The sequence below is a fragment of the Gavialis gangeticus genome, unplaced genomic scaffold, assembly GCF_001723915.1.
Source record: "Gavialis gangeticus isolate Ggan-Ray unplaced genomic scaffold, GavGan_comp1, whole genome shotgun sequence".
NCBI lineage: Eukaryota > Metazoa > Chordata > Crocodylia > Gavialidae > Gavialis > Gavialis gangeticus.
Window position 1 is genome coordinate 11,020,156 of NW_017729024.1, and position 9,606 is coordinate 11,029,761.

The window sequence follows — 9,606 nt, forward strand, 5'->3', positions numbered from 1 at the left end:
TGACTATCAATGACAGCAAGATTTAGTTAAGCACATCATCCCCCCAGTGGCTAAATAATTAGTCGTTCAGTTCATCTTCATTACTATTGCTATCTTCCAGCTTGCTCTTTGAAAATAAGATCGAAAGAGGAACATGTGCAATTTTTTCAGAATGTGTTTGGAAGAGTAAAAGATTCCAATGTTAACTCTCTTCTGTAGATAGCCTGAGAGCTGTTAGTGCTTGCTGAAAGACCTCAAAGCTTTTTCAGACAGGGAAGGTGAGAGTAAGGTTATGAGGTAATCTTTTTGGGTAAGTACAAGCATTACATTTAGATCAACCTATCCAGGGTTTGGTTGATGTAAATGCCCATTCATGCAGGTGTTTGGAGGGTGATTGCATGCCCTGGCTGATGTTGCTCAAACAAAGCTCCCATTATATTTAAGGGAATTTTGTTGAATGAAGTTTCCTAGGATGGAATTCTTTTGTTGTTGCTGCTGTTCTGTACAGCACCAAACACATAGTGAAAGTTCATAAAATAAAATAAAATAGGAATTTACACAAGTGGGAATTCACATAAGTGAATGACTAACTTGAAGGGTATGTTTATTGTGCACTGAAATCAATGACCAGTTGTAGACATGCTCACCGTTTTCTAAACTGTGTTAACTGATTTGCATCACACACTTTGAATCAAATTTCAAGTTGAATTATGGGTTTATAGACAATCAATGACCATCACAGCAGGGGGCGCTGGCTATGCACAGTCTATACACTTAATTCACCCTTAATAGACCCAATTCGCAGCCTCTTTGTGAGCTTGTGTGTAATTAGGAGGCGATAATAAGCCTGTTTAAGCACTGTTACATTGTTGCAAACCTATTGACAGTTATCTAAAGTGCTGTTCTAGAAGTCATAATGGGTGCAACTGACCTGATGTTGTTGGCATATTTGACTTTGTAAAGATGTTACTTTGTGCCTAATAGCCTCTGTTGTGTTGCAAAAACCCGACTGAGTTTCCCTTGTGGGGATTAGACAGACAAGATTCTTTAGGTAAATCTGGTATCTTTTATTAAAGTAACTCAAATAGTAGGAAAAAAATACTTCTTTGCAAGCTTTCAGGCACAAACATCCTTTGTCAGGCTGAGGAAGCATCTGCAGCTGGTCTGTACTCTTCCTGGATGGAATGAATAGTAAAGAAGCCAGAAGCTGGTATGCATGCAAGAAAAGCCAGTTAGTGACAATGTAAATTAAGGAGTCAACAGGTGAGAGACAGATTAGAGGAAGAGGCAGTGAGGGGAATGAATATAGCTGGTAAAGAGTGGAGAGGAACCTGGGAAGTCAGATGTTAGGCAAGTTTTAATGTGTCATAAATCCAATGTCTATATTTATTCCATGATTTTTTGCATTTAGTAGGTTGGTGAAGTGAAGGCCGAAGGCTCATCTGTGAAAGGTGCTTTGTAAATTCCCTTTGAGGATTAGAACTGAGAGATTGGAGAGAGAGTGGTTTTCTTGTGAGAAATGTGCCCCCACAGGTAATTAGGTATTCTTGTCCATGGGTGACTGGTGTCCCCCAGTGGCCAGTCATCGACTGGGGTCCCCCCATAGCCGATCTTGCCAACTAGAGTGGGGAGTCCCCCGTGGCCAATTGCGCTGACCAGGAAGTGAGAGTGAGGCACCCAGAAGTGACAACGGCACTTACTCCTGGAAGTGCCAGTGGTGCTCCTGGAATTGACGCTTGTCCTGGCATCCCCACTCCCCAGCCAGTGCTCGCAGGGGGCACCAGCGCTACCACCTGCCCCCCTGCCCATTGCCTAAGTGGAAAGCGCTGGCTGTCAGGGGGTGCAGCAGCACTCAGGGGGTGCACATGCACCCCGTGCTCCCCTCACGCATCGCCACAGTTTTTGTCTTTGATAATTTTTTGGTGTGCGTTCATTCTGGTTCGCAGTTGTTCTTTGGTCTCGCTTACATATTTTCCATCAGGGCATTTGGTGCATTTGATGAGATATGTTACATTTCTGGAGGTGCAGCTGTAACATCCAGGAATGTTGATGGTTCTGTTGTGGGGTATAGTATTTGTGAGGGTGGTGGGGATATATTGGCAGGTTTTACATATACATGTTAATTAATACAGTTTAAATTGCCTAATTTGGACTGCCCTAGTCTGTATTAACTTTAAACCTCAGTCAACGTGGAGTAGTTAATTCAGACTGGCTCCAATTTTAATTCAGACTACATATGTCCATGTGTATAAAGTGATGGCTGTAGTTCAGATTAAACCTAGAAAAATGTAACTCTATAAATGGCCAATGAGACTAAAGCACATGCTTCATATTAAGTGTCAACGAAATGCTTTGCTGAATCAAGGCCTCAGAGTTTCATGATTTGAGAAAATGTCTTAGTTATGTCCTTTATGGAGATGTACAGTGTTTATGACCATCTCCCATTTCACCTCTGGTTATATTTTAACTGACATGAGAATGAGTAGGACTTTGATATCCAATTTGACATTTAAGAATCTGGGACTAATATTACATTTCCTATATGAAGAACAACACGTTTCATGGATCAGGCTATTAGAGATTGGCAAAAAATTATAGATTTAGAAATACTGTAGACAGAGTAGCATAATTATAAATTAAATGGATTGCTTACAAAAGTTATGCAGTTATTGTGACAGTAAAAGTATATTTATGGTTTCAAAATTAACTCTTATGAAGAAAGTTACTTTGGTGAAGAACATCTTCCATATGTACTATTGTTCATTTTCATGATGACTACACCATTAAACAGAGACCTCTGTGCCAAAACAAACTCCCACACATCTGAGTTCAGAGAGGGCTTCTAAAGCCCAAATGTCACATTAAATATTAATGGGGAGATAGGATTTTGTGATTCCTGGCCCCTTGATCTAAATCTATTTGTACATATGGACTTAGTCTTGGTTAGTAATTTAGCTCTTGGGTGATACTTTTTCATCTCAATACAAATGTCCCAGAGGGCTTGCATGCTAAATTTAACAAGTACATGTTTTTGAAGCTTTATTTCCTTTCCCACTTAAAACCGTTGAACAAAAAAAGAGCAAGAGTACAAATTACTTGGTATTACCTAATTCTGGCAAACAGATCTTAACTTTCAGAATATTTATTTAGGGCATTTGGATGTAAAAATCTTATAGGTACCAAAGTTCATCATGCAGAAAGTAGTAGGGTTGTACTCACCCAAGATATCTCTGGGCATCATCTGCATGAAATCAACAGGAATCAGGAGCCATAATTTGCAAACTTTGCTGCCACAGTTGAAACATGTTTCTGTTGCTATACAGTTCTTTAATACTTAATAAATTATGTGGATGTTTCTTATCAAATAATTATCTATCAAAATTATCAGTTTTAGAAATCTAAAAGATAGATCTGAATGTCTAAAGCACCTTTGGCTTCTGGATAGATTATTTGTCAAGGAATTGAATAGTTCTTTTGTTTGTATAATTCTGAAAATAGGATTTATTTACAAACTCCATAGAAACTATATTCTGTAATACTGCATATGCACTACAAGCACATATAATTCTATTAACCCCCCCTTAAGATTCTATTAAAAATGAAAAGAATATTAAGCTTTTAAAGTCAAGTCCTCACATTTTAGGAAATACCTGGGAAATCTTAATTTTGCTCTTGTGTGCTTTTAAATTACATCATCATGTTCACAGTTATAAGGCACTGAAACAGTTGTAGGGAAAGGTCATATGCATTTCACAGGATTCCACAGTATACACTATGGGTGTGTGTACACATGTTGCTATGACAATGTTATTACTATCCAAGAGGAAGTACTAACGCACAATGCAGTAACAACCCATACTGACTGTAGATGCAGCACAGTTATTTTTAGCAGCTGCCTTGCCATAGTGGCACGCTATACTGAGGGAGCATGTCACTATGTCAAAGTAGCTGCTGGTCATATGTAAATGCCCACAGATGCTACATCGCCATAGTGCATTGCTAAAGCAACATAGCGTCGTGTAGATGTGCCCAGTGAGAAGAGACAATTTAGAGAATTTAGCCACCAACTTGGTAAAGAGAGAGTGTTAGACCGCACTAAGTATGAACATTACTACTAGGAAGTCTGTAATATAAATACCATAGTTGATTGTCAATTACTTGAATATTAACCAAAATGCTTCTTTCTTTCATTTTGTTTTCATAACAGAAACATTTTATAAGATTGATGCAAAACAGGACTATCCATTTTAAAACAAGGCTAATGGTAGCCTAATTTTAGTCCTGTTCAAAAGTGGCAGGCTGTACATGTTTTTAATGCCCAATTCAACACACCAACTAGAGATGCTATCATATGCAAACTTTTCATATTATCCCTTTCATAAATTGAAAAATTGAGGTGGACACACTTGAAGCGAGAGAGAGGCTGCAAGCAGACTTAGACTACAAAAGTGGGCAGATGAGAATAGGATGGGGTTCAACGTAGACAAATGCAGGGTGCTGCACCTTGGGAGAAGGAATCCACAGCATACAGACAGGCTGGGGAGTTCCCCTCTTGAAAGCACTGAGGCGGAACGGGATCTTGGAGTCATTACTGCCTTCAAGATGAACATGAGCCAGACCACAGCCAGCAAGGCCAGCCGTACCTTGTCATGCATCCAAAGGTGCATCTCAAGCCAGGCCAGAGTGATGATACTCCCCCTCTATGCAGCACTGGTCAGGCCGCAATTGGAGTACTGTGTCCGGTATTGGGCGCTGCACTTTAAAAAGGGTGTGGCCAGCCTGGAGAGTGTTCAGAGGAGGGCCACCCATTTGGTGAGAGGGCAGCAGGACAGGCCCTATGAGAAGAGACTGAGGGACCTGAACCTGTTCAGCCTCAGCATTCATTCCTGCCTGTGGCAGGGGGTCAGGCTAGATGATCTGCTCAGGTCCTTCCTGACCCTAGCTACTATGAAACAAGCTCTGTCTTAAAACAGCTTAAGCTTTTTGCTCCCATTAAATCCAGCAATAGTGAATAAGCATATTTTCCGATTGAGTCTGAGTGAAATAGTTAATCCTTACCTTTAAGGTTCACTGAGTTTCAGAGTCAACAGCCTACTCATGAACAGGAGTTAACACCTTTTTATTAGTAGAAAGTGCATAGCTTCTTTTTTTACTTTTTAAATGTAGATTTGGAAGGTTCTCTTTAAGGCTATAAAGACTAGAAACACAGCTTTTAAAAATTGAAAGTTTGATTTAATGTCACTGTTGTTTAATGCCACTGGAATACCTTAGTATGATTGGAATAGGGAAATCTTGTGATTTCTATTGGCATTTCCCTTACAATCTGGCAGTGAAGGAAATTAAGCTTACAAAAAGTAAGATACTATAACTAGATTTCCTTTATAGAATGAGATGCAGTTTTTTATGACCAAAAACCTATCAGAACAGTTATGCACACACAAATAAAAATGGAAACCAGACATTTACTTTAGTGGTTCAAAATAATGCCTTTGCTATTGCTTGATCCACGATATCAATACCTTAATTCTTATCAAAGGGATCTTGGACAGTGTATACTTTTTTGCTTTTTGTTCTTGGTTATACATATATGTTCTTGATTCATTAGTTAAATTCATTTTTGGTCCTATTTCAATTGCTTTTGGGGGGTGTAGTTATTTGAATTGTTGATGTTTAATTTTACATATATTTAAGTTAATTGAAGGTCACTGGTAACTAATTTAAATGAAGAGCCCCTGGATATTACCTGATCAAAGCTGCAAAACAGTGGAGTCCATGCTTATGCATGAGACAAATAAAGATAATGTGGCCCTAGTGGAACTGTTACTTTAAACTGCCAATTGCTGAAATCAGAGTGAGACCTTAGAAAGGGGGATAAGGCAAAAATGCCATGTTTTTGATTACATAAGGCAGATACATAAGCTTGGACATGACAGTCATACAAACAGACACACACAAGCATACCTACAAACAGACAAAGACAGACATACAGACAAAACTATTTCAGTAAGATGTTATAGTTACCAGCAGAAGTTAATCAATGCTAGCACTGGATGGCCAATCCAGGGAGCAGGGAAAGAACAGACATGTCTGTGCTCCATGAGGTTGCAGAGAGTGGATTCTCCATCTTGGCTTGTCTGCATCTCACTTTTATAGGGATTTCAAGTTTTTGTACAGCATCGGGATTTTTCCATGCTCAGTTTTTAATTAGAGGTTGTTTCTTCTGGTTTTCTCAACTTGAGGTCATTCCAGTAAAGTTGGTATCTCCAATGAGGTCATTCCAGTAAAGTTGGTATCTCAGAGTTGGTATTTGAGTCTTGAAGCACTGTGTAGTTCAAATGGCAGGATATGCAAAATCCCTTCTTCTCAATTCCTCCTTCTTTGCACCTGATCACAGACAAGTTCTTCAGCCATCCATTAATTAGCTTAATTAGTTTACTGTCTGGTAACTCATACATTGGTGCCTCGTTGCTTACATAATCAGTTAAATCTTCTGTTTTCATGCAAATAGTTACCATTCTTTCACCATTCACCCTCTCACACAGACACTCACGTACACAGGGCATATTAAGTTCATCTACTCATGTCAACCAGAGAACAAGCAGAAAATGGAGTTTTAGTTGTTCATAAAATCATAGAGGTTTATCAATTCAATACTATTATCATTTAAGCATCAACAATTCATACTACAGAACATCTGTAAAGAAGTAACTGCAGTGGGTAACATTTCAGTCTAAGAATAAAAATTAATGTGGGCTGTTTCGCCCTGCTTGCCATATTTCTATTGTGGCTACAGCCCCTGAAAGCCTGAGGCACCAATCCAATTACCCCTATTGTGCCATGTGGGAGAGATGGACTATGGCTAGCCCACAGAGAATTTCTTAGTCCCTTTTGGACCACAGAGCTTATGCAGAAGCCTATTCCATACAACTACACTTGGAGGATAATGACTAGCTTGGAGAATCAGTTTGTGAACACCCAGCAATCCCCCACAATATTATAATCCAGAAAATTGAAATGAGAGTCATTATAAAGGTTTTGGGGGAATCAAAGTTTGTTATATCATTAACTTTTTATCAGCTATTTTGCAACATTTAATAGAACATGTCTCATTCCTCTACATAAAGCTTATCTAGCAAGAAACTAATTTCATTACTTATCCTCTATTTAGCCTTAACTGTGTAAAAAACCAGTAGAGAATGTCCCCTCAGCTATCTGAAAAAAGTCCAGTCAACAAGCACTTGGCATATTTTTACAGGGCTGTCAGATAAATCTCTCTATGGAAGTTGCCGTGTTCACAAAAATTCAATAGAACAGCGTGGTACCACACGCCACATGGAGTCTTTCCAAGGATTAAACCCGTGTCTAGTTAAAATGTAAAGTTAGTTTTAGAAAATATGCAAAAGAGTGATTATTTGAAAAAACTATATATACTAAGGATCAAGAAGAATCAAATTATATTGGTCAACAAGTATAGATTTTTTAAATAACTTTCTTATGATACTTATATATGAAGAGAGAAGATCATAACTAAGATGAAAGGAATTTGAACTATCTCTTATTAAAAGAAATCAGTATTTTAGTGAATGCAGTTGCATTTGGTTTCATGATCATAAATGTGCATTTTAATTTGAAGCTAATACACAATGACTATGGACCACGTTCTCAAACACAGGCATAGAAATCAGCCTTTAAAATGTGATCACCTGTTGTACCTACATAAAACTGAAGTGTACTTTCAAAACCATGTAACTGCATGTACAGATGGGACATAAGCAAATTCTAATTTACATGCAGAAATATAGCTTCATACAAATACTTGTGCATTTTTGCTGTCACACTTGTGTGTGACTTCTATATTTTGGCTGTATATAGACAAGCAGATGTTTAATTATCCATAGATCTGTACCATTCATATATAATTGATAATATTTACTTGTAAGCGGATGGGATTCTAAGAAAAGGTACTTGTTTCTCAAAGTCACACTGCACATGGTACATGCTGCTGCATAGCGCATTGACAGGCAATGTGACAGTACACAGTACAAAAGTACATATTGTTCACAATATCACATCAATGATTTTAAAGAACAGATTTTTTGTTTTAAGTTATCTGTGACAGTAGTATCAGTTTTTAGAGTGATACTTCAAATATAAGCACCGTGTTAAAAAGAACAGATTATCAACCAACTACCATATGTACAGGATTCATGAGCCTCTATTTTAAATACTCTGCTTTGTTGACCATGTAAGTGGGGGCACTTGAACTAAAGCTTGTTCGACAAGCTTGAGTTCAAGCACCCCTGCTACCATTTTTAAGCATGGGGATACTGATACATGAGACTCAGAAGGCCGCTGGAGTGTGATAATTGCCCCATTCCAGCAGACTCGATTAATGACATCTGGAATTCCATTGCATCAGAGCAGTCTTGACACTCATGTATAGGCACCATAGTTAGAAGCCTGTACTTATATATACTCACACTGATTATGGTCTTATTTTTTTCTCTGCTATAACCATGCAATCATGTTGGTCAAAAAATGGGACTTTCCCCCCATTTGACCAGTCTATTATGGAAGCAGAAAAGTAAGATCAGTTAAAAATTATACCAATCTCCTGACTCCATATTAATAAAGGCTTAATATTGTAGTTTATACATTTTATGTGTTCTTCCCATCCCTTAGCAAAACTGTAAGGTAAACCTTTATAATATGACACTTTCTTTCCATTCTGACATGCTCTGATGAGCAATGAAATTGTGAATATTACTGACATTCAAAGTATCAGCACTGACATCTCAGTTAATATTCAATTAAAAGAATAGGGTTCATAATACTAAGCTGGTGTTAAAGGTTCTCTGCTAACTCAGTCAGATATCTATACATTGGTTATACATCACATTTTGAATACATTTTTGCCAGATGTGTTATTTCTATATAACGAAAAATGAGTTTTGGACAACAACTGAGAAATCTTTGAATCCTTTTTATTTGCTTCAATGAGTGCAACCTGCTTTTTGTGAAGTATTGTTAAAGCAAATCTCTAAAATTAAGATAAATTTGCAGTATCATGTGTCCATGGTGTATGGGTGCTTGTTGTACAAATAAAAATATGGCATCTTTTTCCTGTGTTCTATCATTTTGGAATCTTCATGAGCACAGAAATCAATTTTGAAAATGTCTGCAAAATATTTTAGGCCAGATTCTCAGCTCCTATGAAGTGGAGAAGTATACAGGGCAGCTCAGTGTTCTGGAATTTATTGAACTCTAATTTTGAAATCTACTTTTATGCATTGACACAGGGTGCATGTCTATATGTGCATTTACATTGGCTTAAATTTACTGTGCAGTAAGTTACTGTGCAGTAAGCAGGAACAGGCTAGTGTCTGCATGTGCAGGTGTTAAAGCACATTAACGCTGCATCTTAGAACATTTCCAGTGTTACTGTGCAGTAAGGTGTCTATATATGCATTACTGTGCAATAACTAATCACATGTAAATTTGATACCTGCATAATGCAGGCACCAAATTTACGCTCAATTCTGCATAAGTCACCATATTTACTGTGCAGTATGGGCGTGCACATGTAGATGCACGCCTGTACTGCTCAGTAGGCCTGTGCGAAGCAGA

The 9,606-nt window shown here is 38.0% G+C and overlaps 1 long non-coding RNA gene across 1 annotated transcript; it reads left to right on the plus strand.

Moving 5' to 3' along the window:
- Window positions 1–917: 917 nt before the first annotated feature.
- On the plus strand, window positions 918–6,290 carry LOC109298178. Its single transcript, XR_002097509.1, has 3 exons — window positions 918–1,001; window positions 2,345–2,352; window positions 6,280–6,290. It is a non-coding gene; the product is annotated as an uncharacterized LOC109298178 (long non-coding RNA).
- The last annotated feature ends 3,316 nt before the right edge of the window (window positions 6,291–9,606 follow it).